We start from the raw sequence: 13,821 nt of genomic DNA, 5'->3' as shown, positions 1-13,821 counted from the left end.
GTCATTTTTTTACTAATTTATACGTAGCGCATGTTTACGTGAGTGTACAGGCACTTTGAAAACAATAGGCTGCATTTAGATTAGTGAAAAAAAATTGTATAACTCAAAGCAAAGAGTTTTTATGCAGCAGTGTGGAAGAGGCCTTTTCAGGGGCAGCCTGTCCATTAAGGGCGCATGGGCAATGCCCCTCCCTATCCATGACCGCTCCCCCCCTATAAATGCTTCCCGCGTCCTGCATGGGGGCCGGACACATGAATAGGGGGGGCTTAGATTCCAATGGTCGGGTTTTGAGGGACCTAATTAGAACCAGAGGCTCTAATAGGCTTTAAAATAGGGTGGTCTCAGAGCGCAGAGCACTGCCATTTTTTTTTACTAATAATGATCGCTGATCTGCGATTTTTATCATGACTGCGACATTATGGCGGACACATCAGACACTTTTGACACATTTTTGAACCCATTGACAATTATACAACGACCAGTGCTATAAAAATGCACTGATTACTGTGTAAATGTCACTGGCAGGGAAGGGGTTAACACTAAGGAGAGATCAAGAGGTTAACTGTGTTCCCTGACTGTGTGTTCTAACTATGGGGGGAGGGGACTGACTATAGGAGATGACAGATCGCGGTTCCTAGCTATTATGAACTCACGATCTGCCTCTTCTCTCCTCACAGAACAGGGACATGTGTGTTTACACACACACGTCCCTATTCTGTCACTCGTGCCTGTGATCCCGCAAGACCAGCAGTCATCACAACCACCGGCCACGAGCATGGACACCCCTGCAATGCATTGGGTGCTCGCACGTGCCTGCTATCCCGCTGAAAAGAGCCGACGTACAGCTACGATGGTTTGCGGGATCGTGCCCACCTGCCGAAGTATAATGACGGCGGCTGGTCAGCAAGTGGTTAATGAATACCAATTAATAGGAAAACAAAAATCTAAGCAAAAGCTGAAGTTTTCGTATGGCAATTTTTAAATCTTGTAAAAAATGTGAGTATGTATGTTTCATACCTGTGGGATCCCCATGGAAGCTGGAAATCAGTTTCCAAGTCCCGTGCCAGGCTGCTTAGGAAGCACAGGTGGTTACTTGCTTGATATGGGCACCATTCTGAGAACACTTTGCATTTTCCCCCATCATCTGATTGGACAAAGTGGAGATTGTAACATCACCCCCTACCTCTCCATCTCTTACAATCAAACCCCAGTCTGCTTTGAAATGATTTACTGGCAGAATCCTTGCTGATGCATTATAGCTACCTCGTATCTTGTTGCTGTGCTCAGTTTTGCCATGGTGTATGCCAGGTGACATGAAACGTCTTTCACAACCTCACCTTAGTAGCAGAGTTTGGCTGTTCCTCACCCAGTTTTAAGCCTTCTACACAGCTGTTCTTGTTTCAGCTAATGACTGTGTTTCAACCTACATATGAAATTGAAGATCTATGTAGTGGTGGCTCCTACTACCGTGATTTGTGGCTTCCACGAACAAGAACAGCATTTATGTACTTAGGTCCAAGCTGGAGCAATGTTACTATGAAATAAAAACCATACCCAAATCTCAATTTTAAAATGTATGAAAATATAAATGTCTATGAGTGTAGTAAGGGCATTTACTAAAATTGGAGAGTGCAAAATCTAGTGCAATTCTTCATAGAAACCAATCAGCTTCCAGATTTTCTTGTCAAAGATTATTTGAACAAGCTGAAATTAGAAGCTGATTGGCTGCCATACACCAGATTCTGAGTGCACCAGTTTTAGTAAATCTACCTGACGGTGAGGTGTGCAAGACTCGAGTGGATTTATATGCTCATCACAAATATGCATCTCATGTACACGTAAACCAGGCTGAGATTTCTACATCATCCTCAGAAATTGGGGGCCAAGAAAGAAAGAAAGCCTTAGTAAATAGGGTTCTAGTTCCCATGAGATGTCATTTATCATGGACAGAGAAGATTTTACATTGTACAGAGATTTAATGCACCCATTCTTCAGCAAGCATTTATACTGCTCATGATATATTCTTTTAGAGGAAAACAATATTTCATGATGTGGATTTCTGTCAGATGTTATCATTTTTTGCTTTCTAATGTATGTACAGTCACAGGATCGTTTCCAGGACTTCATAGATCACTGCTTTCAGCGTAATGCTCTAGAAACATACATTTTTTTCACCATGCTGGACAATCTTAGTAAACAAAGCCGTGTATTTTGTCACTAAGAAAGTCCCAATTTTAGCCATTTCTGTGTTGTCTTATTTTTGCAAGTGACAGTTCGGAAATTTCCACTATTTCAGCATTAAAGGAAGCACGTGTTTGCTGTAATAAAGAAGCTGTCATTGCTGACCTCCTTTTTTTTTTTTTTTACTTTTTTTTTCTATTGCCGAGTGACAGTTTACTGTGCTTGCAGATACGGAGCGGCCCCATTGAACTCAGTGGGCTCGTTTAACAGGCGGTGCTGCCTGTCAAACTCTGCAGCCTAAGTTAAAATTGCTGCTGCCACAAAGCAAAGCACCACCGTTGAGGCATATGCACAGCCCTGTCTGGATGTATTTTAGGATTTAGGTGGGCGGCTCAGCTGCTTGTTTTCACTGCCCCTATGTGTAAGAACCCTTAGGCCTCAGTCACACGAGCAGAGACCGCCAGTTCAGCAGGAGATCTGTTGATCTCCACTGAGCCGGTGGATGACAGGTCCGTCTCTGCTCACTGAGTGGGGAGGGGCCTGTCAGAGCGCCTCTGATTCCTATTTTCTGACTTCCCATTTTCATCAGATCTCAGCCGATCCGAAAACGCAAACGGATCCGAGTGGGCTTTGCCTTGTGAAAGGGGCCTTAGGCCTCATGTACACTACAGCTATTAAACCAAAGTTTAGGAGTACTTGGGCATTTTTTCCAGCAGCCGCTGTACTCTCCTCTATGTTATCTTATCAATACATAGAGTTGTTTATAATAATTTCTAGGCAGTTGCGTTTAGAAGCATTTTTTGGAAAACAAACAAATGCATTCAGGACGGATGTTCAGAGGCATTTGAAATGCCAAATGCCTGTAACAGCTTGTAGATGCGTGTAAATGTGGTAACTCAGGTTTAGCCACGTTTTGTTTACAGGCATTTTGGAGATACATTTTTGACTATTTAAAAAAAAAATACGCTTCTAAACGCAAGTGCGGTGAAACACGGCTAAACGCATAATGTAAATGCTGCAAACTGGACTTTTTTAAATGTTGGTTACTATCTGTCAAGTTAAATTGTTCAGGTTTCAAAATGCGCCATGTACATTAAGTTTATAGTAGTTTAAAGGCAGTTGAGGCTGCAGGAATCTTTTTTAAAGCAGAAAAAATTGCGTTCTGGACTGTAGTTTACCATCATTTCAAACGCCAAATGCTTGTAACCGCATGTAACCATGGTAAACTGCGCTTATGCACGTTTGCCGTTCTAAGCGTTTTCATACAAAAAATGTTAAAAAAACACAAATATCACCACATGCTGTTGCGTACATCAAATGAGGAGTCCAGTAGCAATGAACTCTGGTCCTCTCACACAATTTTCTATGTCTTCGGAGCCTCAGCAAAAGCAACTTCAGGAGCATTTCCTCACACATGCTCCTGATGGGATCCATAGTGGTAACACAAAAAATAGGACCGCAATCTACAAGCACACTGCTCTTTCTTCTCTCACAGAATGGCTGGAATAGTTAATAATACTTATTTTTCATGAATTGTGGGCATTTGGGAGGGTCTCCCGAGGTTATCTTTAACCACTTCCCACCCGGCCAATGCACATATACGGCCGGGTGGGAGCCGTCTACTCCTGATAGGACGTTCAGGAACGTCCATCAGGAGGAGCGGGATCGCGCGCGCGCGTGCCCGCGCAGCGGCGCGATCCCGATGCGCCCGTGTCACCGGGACACGGCGCATCTCAGATCGGCAGGAGGGCTCTGTGATTGGCCCTCCTGATCACATGACGGCCGTGTCCAATCACGGCCGTCATGTGATGTAAACAAACAGCCGGTTGCTAGGCAATCGGCTCCTCCTCTCCTCACACAGAAGTCATCGCTGAGGAGAGGAGAGCAGATTGCTGCAGCCGGCTGATGATCAGTGAGTATGAGCTGTTTTTTACAGCTTTTTACTCACTGATCTTCAGTCTAGTGTAAACACACAACACACCACACAGTGTAAACACAGTCCCCACATATGTCCCCATAACACACATGTCCCCAAAACATACATGTCCCCAAAAAATAAAAACACATGTCCCTAATAATAAAAACATGTCCCCCACATATGTCCCACTAAAATCACTTGTCCCAATGATTATGTGCACACATATGTACGTGATCACCTGAACACATATGTACATGATCATTTGCGTACATATGTCCGTGATCACACAAACCAATTATTATACACTTAACGGAATTTTTTTTACCAAAAACATGTAGCAGAATACATTTTGGCTTAAATTTATGACAAAATTTGATTTTATTGGATTTCTTTTAAAATAGAAAAAAGAAAATATTGTTTTTTTTTCCAAATTTCCGCTTTTTTGCGCTTATATCGCAAAAAATAAAAAACGGAGTCGTGAATAAATACCACCAAAATAAATCTCTATTTGTGCGAACAAAATGATAAAAATTTCATTTGGGTACAGTGTAGCATGACCGCGCAATTGTCACTGAAAGCGCTAGAGCGATGAAAGCTGAAAATTGGGCTGGGAAGGAAGGGGGCGAAAGTGCCCTGTATTGTAGTGGTTAAAAAACACTTCTAATCACAAATGCTCATAACTTCTGCTAAGTTCGCATAAACATGAAATGAAAAAGCAGTAAAATGGACGTTTTTCACTGTCGGTTTTCCAGCTGTCAAATATCCAGCGTTCAGAAAGGGTTTTCAGCTGTCTGTGTACATGAGCCCTTAGGCCTCATGAACATTGGACATTTGGCCATCTCTCTTAGACACCTTTCCTCCTGGCAGCAGCATGTAGGGCAGAAAAAAATGCTTGACACTTGTACACGTGTCCAACAATGGCAGCCTCCATATTATCTTGTCTTCGCTACCTAGTTAGTCACTGACCCAGAGCAAGTATGCAGCCAGGACAAGCACTTACTAAGTGGTGGCATGGGTGAAGATGAAAGCCTTAAAGGAAAAAAAAAAATTTTGCTTGCACCTGGTTGGATAATGCAGAGCTTAAAGTGTTACTAAACCCACAAAATAAAATCAGTGTGTATATGCAGTAAATCATGCTTGTTATACTCACTGTGGAACCTAAGGGGTTAATCCTCTGCCTTGTGTATAAAGGCTGTTTGATCCTGCCTCCTCTGATCCTCCCCTTCTTCCACAGTTCCCGATCCATCTCCTGATAGTACAGAGCCTTGGAGGCACCCTGCTCAGTTTGGTGTGCAATGCTAGAGTCTGATCCATCCTCTTCTTCCACTGACTCAACAAAAAAAAACCTGATATTTAACCACTTGCCGCCCGCCCTATAGGCAATTGACGGCGGCAAAGTGGTTTCATAATCCTGACCGGACGTCATATGACGTGATCAGGATTATGAGCCGCTGCGCGCCCCCGGGGGCGCGCATCGCGGCGATCGTTGTTGCGGGGTGTCAGTCTGACACCCGGCAACTACGATCTTGGTAAAGAGTCTCCGACGGAGACTCTTTACCATGTGATCAGCCGTGTCCAATCACGGCTGATCACAGTGTAAATGGGAAGAGCCGGTGATCGGCTTTCCCTCACTCGCGTCTGCCAGACGCGAGTAGAGGAGAGCCGATCGGCTGCTCCTCTGACAGGGGGGGTCTGTGCTGATCGATTATAAGCACAGCCCCCCCGAGGATGCCCACACTGGACCACCAGGGACGCCACCAGACCACCAGGGAAAAGGTAATAAAGGTCATAATCCTCCCTAGACCACCAGGGATGCCAGTCAGCACAATGGGTGCCAATCAGTGCCCATAATGGATGCCAATCAGTGCCCACAATGGGCATCACTGATTGGCATGCATTATTGTTTGGCACTGATTGGCATCCATTACTATAGTATAACACCGATGCCGCCTATGAGTGCCCACCTGTGCCGCCTATGAGTGCCCACCTGTGCCGCCTATCCATGCCCACCTGTGCCGCCTATCCATGCCCATCTGTGCCCATCCGTGCCGCCCATCCGTGCCGCCCATCCGTGCCAGCTATCAGTGCCAATTTGTGCCACCTATCAGTGTCCGTCCGTGTCGCCCATCCGTGTCGCCCATCAGTGCCGCCTATCAGTGCCACTTCATTGGTGCCACATTGGTGCCCATCAGTGCCGCCTTATCAGTGCCCATCAGTGTAGCCCCATCAGTGCCCATCAGTGAAGGAGAAAACGTACTTATTTACAAAGTTTTGAAACTGAAACAAAAAAAAACATTTTTTTTTTCAAAATTTTCGGTATTTTTTTATTTGTAGCGCAAAAAATAAAAACCGTAGAGGTGATCAAATACCACCAAAAGAAAGCTCTATTTGTGGGAAAAAAATGATAAAAATTTCATTTGGGTACAGTGTAGCATGACCGCGCAATTGTCATTTAAATGCGACAGCGCTGAAAGCTCAAAATTGGTCTGGGCAGGAAGGTGTTTAAGTGCCCTGTATTGAAGTGGTTAAATAGCCAGTGGATGGGCTGCACATGCTCAGTTTGGCATGTATTGCTAGAAAGTTTTTTTTTTTTTTTGGGAGGGTGCATGTGATCAACACTCTCCCAAAAAAGGCATTGTCTGGCCAATCAGCACTGTACAGACATGTCCAGTCACAGGTCAGGGGACAATGAAACTCATCCTACAAGCTTTACTAGGTACTGATAGAAATCACAAGACTGCTACAAACTGCTGATGAGAAAAGGTATTTATTAGTTTATATTTACTAAAATAATTGCATTTCCATGTTCTGTGTACTTTGGGAGACCAGATATAGTAAATACAGGCTCCTGGGTTTAGTAACACTTTAAGCTGGCCATAGAGGGATTGAACAGATCCATCTATGAATGAATAGATGGAATAAACAGGTTCCCCATCCACACAACCAAGGTGAATCAAGAAAGGAGAGACCCCCACTATGCCAACATCCAATAATTATATGAAAGGATGGAATGAGTTGAAAACTCGATCAAAACATGGTGGACTTTATTGGCACAACATGGGGCAATAATTGATAAAAATATAAAGTCTTTATTACAAAAATTTTAAACCACATATGACAGACAAAAACATCCTACTGATAAGGTCAACAGATACCCAATAAAGTAGACATAGAGGTTAGGATCTAAATATAATGTATCAAAAATTGTATAAACACTAATGCCTGTACACACGGTCCGATTTTCCGATGGAAAATGTTTGATGGGAGCCTTTTGATGGAAATTCCATCCGTGGGTAGTCTTCATTGGACATTTTCCATCGGAATTTCCGTCACACAAAATTTGAGATCTGGATCTCAAATTTTCCAACAACAATATCTGTTGTCGGAAATTCCATTCATGTTTACACAATTCCGACACACAAAGTTCCACGCATGTTCGGAATCAAGCAGAAGAGCCGTACTGGCTATTGAACTTAATTTTTCTCTGCTCGTCGTATGTGTTGTATGTCACCGGTTCGCAGTTTCCGACCAACTTTGTGTGAACGTGTGTATGCAAAACAAGTTTGAGCCAAAATTCGTCTGAAAAAATCCATGGATTTTGTTGTTGAAATGCCCGATCAATGTCTGATCGTGTGTACGGGGCAAAAGTTTGTAAGAAGAGCCACATTGGCTATTAAACTTCATTATTCTCGGCTCGTCGTACGTGTTGTATGTCACCGGTTCACAATTTCCAACCAACTTTGTGTGAACGTGTGTATGCAAAACAAGTTTGAGCCAACATCCGTTGGAAAAAATCCATGGATTTTGTTGTTGAAATGCCCGATCAATGTCTGATCGTGTGTACGGGGCAAAAGTGTGTAAGAAGAGCCACATTGGCTATTGAACTTCATTTTTCTCGGCTCATCGTACGTTTTGTATGTCACCGGTTCGCAATTTCTGACCAATTTTGTGTGAACGTGTGTATGCAAAACAAGTTTGAGCCAACATCTGTTGGAAAAAAATGATGGATTTTGTTGTTGAAATGCCCGATCAATATCTGATCATTTGTACGGGGCAAAAGTGTGTAAGGATATCAATAAGTCGAATCCATAGACTCCTTCATGTCTTCTTGTCACAATTTTGTTTTTGTCTGTCATATGTGATTTTAATTATTTGCAATAAAGACTTTATATTTTTATCCGCCATGGTTTGATCCAGTTTTCAACTCATTCAATCCTTTCATACAAGGTGAATGAAAGAATCCTCCCCGCTGCCCTATTATATTCTGACAGTGTCAGAATAGGCAGCTGATTGGCTACATTAGCTGATGGAATGAGAATTTTCTAACATTCCCATTCAAGAGAAGCCAATTGTTAGGTTAACTTATCTCTAACAGGAACGGCCATAGGTGGATTGAATTGGCCAGATTTCAAACTATCTATGGCCAGCTTTAGAGTTTGCTCCTTTAAAATTAATCAAAAAAAAAATCAACAGCGTATTTTTTTTAGGATGAATACGTCTGTAATTACAGCTAGCCTAATAATCGGTCCTTGCAGGTCCTGATGCTTGAGCTTTGTTGTTGCTAGTAAAGCTATTCAATGACCCTGCAGGGAAGCATTGAAGCTAAAATGACTCATAATGGAGGACAATAGTTTACAGTGACAGATAACTAGGTTCCGCACAATATCAAGCACATATTTTACCCTGAGTCAGTCTGCATTTTAGGTGTAATGGCTTTTTAATCTGCACACTTCGAGCATTACATCAATGCAGCGCTCAATAACGTAGTGATGTATCCTTGTCGGAATAATGAGAGCTTTTCACAACTCCTTATATTATGCCACTTAACTGCATACCTTCTTGTAAACCCTATTTATATTTGTACCCCAGAGTTCAATTTAAGGTGATGGATAGAGTGCTGCTGAGTTAATACACAAGCACTCCCAGCAGCCACACTCTATCTGTCCTTGATGTCAGGCTGAGAGGAGAAACGCACACATTACAAATGGCAATCTTGTGTGAATAGACTACATACATTTCATTTGAACATTTGATGTACAATCTGTACATTATTATAGCCCTGAGGGAACCGTAAATATTCCTTAGAACACCATTCCGTTTATGTCTGCTAACCAACCAATACGATGTTGCACCCACAAAGTCTGCCCTTGTAAAATAACGTTTTATAAAACCTAGAAGTGTTATTAATTTTGCTGTTGTGGCTTTCTGATAGATTGTGCTTTGCAAGGGGTTAGGTTTAGAAGACTATTAAGGACTTGTTTATTTAGATGTAGCAGTGATCTGTGGATCATGCTGTTCATAGACTGGGAGATTAATTTGGGTTTAGGTCAGCTAACGTCGGCATTTCCGTGTACGCTCACCAGCTACTTTATTATGTACACCTGTTCAGTTGCTTGGTAACATAAATTGCTAATCAGTCAATGACATTGCAGTAACTCAATGTATTTAGGTATCTAGACGTGGTGAAGATAACTTGCTGAAGTTTAAACAAAGCATCAGAATAGGGAAGAAAGGGTTTTAAGTGACTTTGAACGTGGCATGGTTGTCAGTGCTAGACGGGCTGGCCTGAGTATTTCAAAAACCGCTGATCTACTGGGATTTTCACACTCAACCATCTCTAGGATTTACAGACAATGGTCCAAAAAAGAGAAAATATCCAGTGAGTGGCAGCTGTGGGGACAAAAATGCCTTGTTGCTGTCAGAGGTCAGAGGGGAGTGAGCAGACTGGTTTGAGATGATAGAAAGGCAACATTAGCTCAAATAAGCACTCGTTACAACTAAGGTATGTAGCATACCATCTCTCAATGCACAAAACATCAGAAGAAGATCACACCAGTTGCCACTCCTGTCAAATTAGACAACAGAAAATTGGAAAAACATTGTCTGGTCTGATGAATTTCGATTTCAGCTGCGGCATTCAGATGGTAAGGTCAGAATTTGGTGAAAACAACATGAAAGCCTGGATCCATCCTGCATTGTATCAATGGTTCAGGCTGGTAGTGTAATGGTGCTGGTGATATTTTCTTGGCCCACTTTGGGCCCCTTAATACCAGTTAAGCATCGTTTAAAAGCCACAGCCCACCTGAGTATTGTTGCTGACCATGTCTATCCCTTTATGACTACATTGTATCCATCTTCTGATGGCTACTTCCAGCAGGATAATGTCACAAAGCTCAAATCATGACAAACTGGTTTCTTGAACATGACAATAAGTTCATTGTACTTCAATGGCCGCAACAGTCACCAGATCTCAATTCAGTAGAGAACCTTCGGGATGTGGTGGAACAGGACATTCGCATCATGGATGTGCAGCTGACAAATCTGCAGCAACTACGTAATGCTATCATGTCAATATGGACCAAAATCTCTGAGAAATGTTTCCAACACCTCATTGAATCTATGCTACGAAGAATTAAGGCAGTTATGAAGGCAAAAGGGGGGTCCAACCCTGTACAAGCAAGGTGTCCTTAATAAAGTGGTTGGTGAGTGTATATTAGGGTGGAACTGTTTGGTAAGAGGATTCGTTGTGTGGATGAGTCTTTTCAGTTCCTATGGAAAGACATATAATGTGACAGTTTACAACAAGTCTACAAAGGTTCTCGATTATACAGGTCATGTATGACTAGTAGTAGTTAGTCACTTTCAACCGGACTTATTTGTAATGTTAAATTTTTTTTTTATCAAAGAGAAGAAAAGTCACCACTCACCAACCCCCTGCATTAGTGTGTAGATGAATTTCTGACTCTTCGGCAACATAAGGAATTAGTCCACATGTTCTGATCCTTGATAGTCCCTTTGCTTTTTGATCTTGCAGATGTTTTAACAGTAGCCCAGTTTAATTAGCCACAAACATTTATAGCTCTCCTGATTGCCTTACTCTTTGGAATCTGTGGTTGTTTATACCATCTCAGCCCAATATTTATCTAAAGCATGTTTTAAATTCACCTACTGTTGACTTATTCAGTGGGATTGATTTACTTAAGGCAAATAGGCTGTTCGCTTTAGAAGGGAAGTTGCACTTTGTAACCAATCACGTGCAAGGAAAAAAAACTGCATTTCTTGCTTGCAAAAGATTGGATAATGGAAGTCAGTAGAGAGTCACCTCATTCACTAAACTCTTCTCCCTTGCAAAGTGGATGGGCTTTTTGCCTTTAGTAAAAAAAAAAAAACAAACAAAAAAAAAATACATCGCTAGAAGCCAATTCCATGCATCATTTACTCTTTAAGTTAAAAATACTTTTTAAGTAAATTCTAGACAGATTTCCTAACTCCTCTCTAATGCACTTAAGGGCCGGTTCACACTGCGAGCCGCGGCGAGGCGTCTCCGACTTCCTCGCCGCGACTTGCAGGGGGGGTCAGCGGCGACTTGCAGAGGACTTCTGCATAGAAGTCAATGCAAGTCGCCCCCGAAGTCGCCCCGAAGTAGTACAGGAACCTTTTTTCTGAGTCGGAGCGACTCGAGTCGCTCCTCTCAGAACGGTTCCATTGTACTCAATGGGGACGACTTGCGGGAGCGAGGCGAGGCGAGCCGTGTCGCCTCGCCTCGCGCCGCAGTGTGAACCGGCCCTAAGGTAGAACTATAGGAATAGCACTTATGGATAGCATGAAGAGGGATTAGAAAGTGTATCAGTTTTTATTTCTGACTGTGCCCTGGTTAAGGAGATTCGCCCTCCCCATTTGTCCTTTTTACCATTATCATTGAAAGTGAAGGTAAAAGAAAATCACACATTTTTGGTTGTCCCCAGAAAAGTAATAGAGGGGGACACTAATTCTGGTGACCTGGGGGAATGCCCTTAATTTGCAAAGATTTCCTCTAATTTCCTGTTTTAGCTATGGGACAGGAAGTGAAGGGAAATTTCCCCTATGGGATCAAGATGGCAAAAATAAAGCTTACTGTGGTTATAACCCTCCCTCATGCTATCCAATATAAAATAAAAAATATTTTTGCCTATAGTTCTACTTTAACAAACCATTTATGACTTCCTATGCCCTGAGCTGCTCTTACTTCCATTCTGGTCCCCCACAAACCCCTCTGTCCTTTTTCTGTCCTGTCCAGTGGCAGCTGGTGATTTGTTCCTTGGGGGGGGGCAAACAACCACCACCCACCAGCACTTACCCCATCCATGTGGCGGGCGGCAGGCATCGGGTATCTGCTCCTGTGTCCTCTCCTCCTTCACTTGAGTGAACTTGGTTCGCAGTGCTCTGCGCCCTGAGCCCACCCTATTTTGAAGTCTATTAGAGCCCCCCCATTGGAATCCATGCATACAGCATCTTGCAAGGGGCCAGACGCATGAATAGAGGGGGCTGCGTCCACGTGCCCTTAACCTCCCTGGCGGTACGATTATTTCGGATTTTAGGTGCTAAAAGTGGTACCATTATTTTGCATGAAAATTTGGCGTTTTATATTGTAGTCCTGCAATTCTTAGGAATAACTCTCTTAAATCTGTCCAAACCAGAGTCTAGCAGACATCCCGGGTAATATAAAGTTTGAAAAATTAAATCATAAATTATAATATAATAAATAATTATAAATAATTGTACCAAATAATAATATAACAATAATAAAAATTATTCAATAATGTAATCAAATCAAAAACACTGAAATTTGCTCAGTTGCAGAATTGTCACTGTCATTACTTTTCAGTATTTGATGACGGATCTCCCCACAAATCACTATCGCTCAATTCTGTGTGTGATTCCAATTTATTATCGCTGTTTTCTAGCTGGTCTAAAATAATTTTTGATGTACAGTGACAGTTTTGGTTGCTATGGGCAATCTCCAGTTTCCAGGCATAAAGAACAGTTTTTATTATATAAAACTGCATGCAGGACACTGGGCAGACCACTAGGGACAACGGGGATGTGAAATATTTACATACAGCAATGTAATCTGTAAGATTACATTATACTGTATGTTTACTGTTTGTTTCACTTTTTGAATTTGGCGCCGATCTCCGTGCCTGTGAGTCGCAACGCTCGCAGGGCACGGAGATCGGCGATGTAATGCATCGAGCGAGACACGGCTCGCTCGTACAGCGGGGGGAGACAACGCTGGATCCGAGGGAGAAGGTAAGTAAACCTCCTCCTGGATCCAGCGATGCAGTCCCGAGTCTGGCTCGGGGATACCGCTTTTGGTATGAAAAATCCACCCCGAGCCAGACTCGGGAATACCGTCAGGGGGGTTAATGGACGGGCCTCCCCTGCTCCTGTCTAACCCTTCTTTTGCCCCTTTTTTCCCATACAATATTTTGAAATGGATACAATTGCATGAACATATTGTTATACTGTAGAGTGTAGACACCATGACCTTGGCATTCAAACATGTTCTTTTATCTAGATCCATTCTGTTCCTGCTAGCTTTTACTCAGCAAAGTACATCCCGTACAATATTGTACCTTTTTTAAGGTCATTTTTGAACGTTCCTTCTGGATACTCTCTGATCATGGAGTAGTGTTTTTTGCAAGGCTGCTAAGCATTTCATATTTGTAGCTGAGAGTGTTGGTGTTTTTTCACTTTAGGTTCCCTATGAATTGATGCCAGGGACAGTTAGGTAGATAGCATTTTTAGAAGGAGGTGTTTGGTAGTGGCCTCCTCCCTACTCTAATGATAGCTATACATTAAAAGGTTTAGAAATCTATGGGGAGCTTCGGAAAAACAAGAATAGAAGACATAACACATAGCTTAGAACCAGCACTGGGTCCCAGGATTAAGTAAAAAAATGT

At 42.5% G+C, this 13,821-nt stretch overlaps 1 protein-coding gene across 5 annotated transcripts in view; it reads left to right on the top strand.

Moving 5' to 3' along the window:
* Positions 1-13,821, top strand: part of SFMBT2 (Scm like with four mbt domains 2) — a 267,599-nt gene that overhangs the window by 92,331 nt on the left and 161,447 nt on the right. The gene's annotated exons all lie outside the window — the stretch shown is intronic.

Source organism: Lithobates pipiens, unplaced genomic scaffold (assembly GCF_037356315.1).
Source record: "Lithobates pipiens isolate NorthernLeopardFrog02 unplaced genomic scaffold, aLitPip1_a1.2 Scaffold_8, whole genome shotgun sequence".
Taxonomy (NCBI): Eukaryota; Metazoa; Chordata; class Amphibia; order Anura; family Ranidae; genus Lithobates; species Lithobates pipiens.
This window is presented reverse-complemented; position numbering and strand designations above follow the sequence as displayed.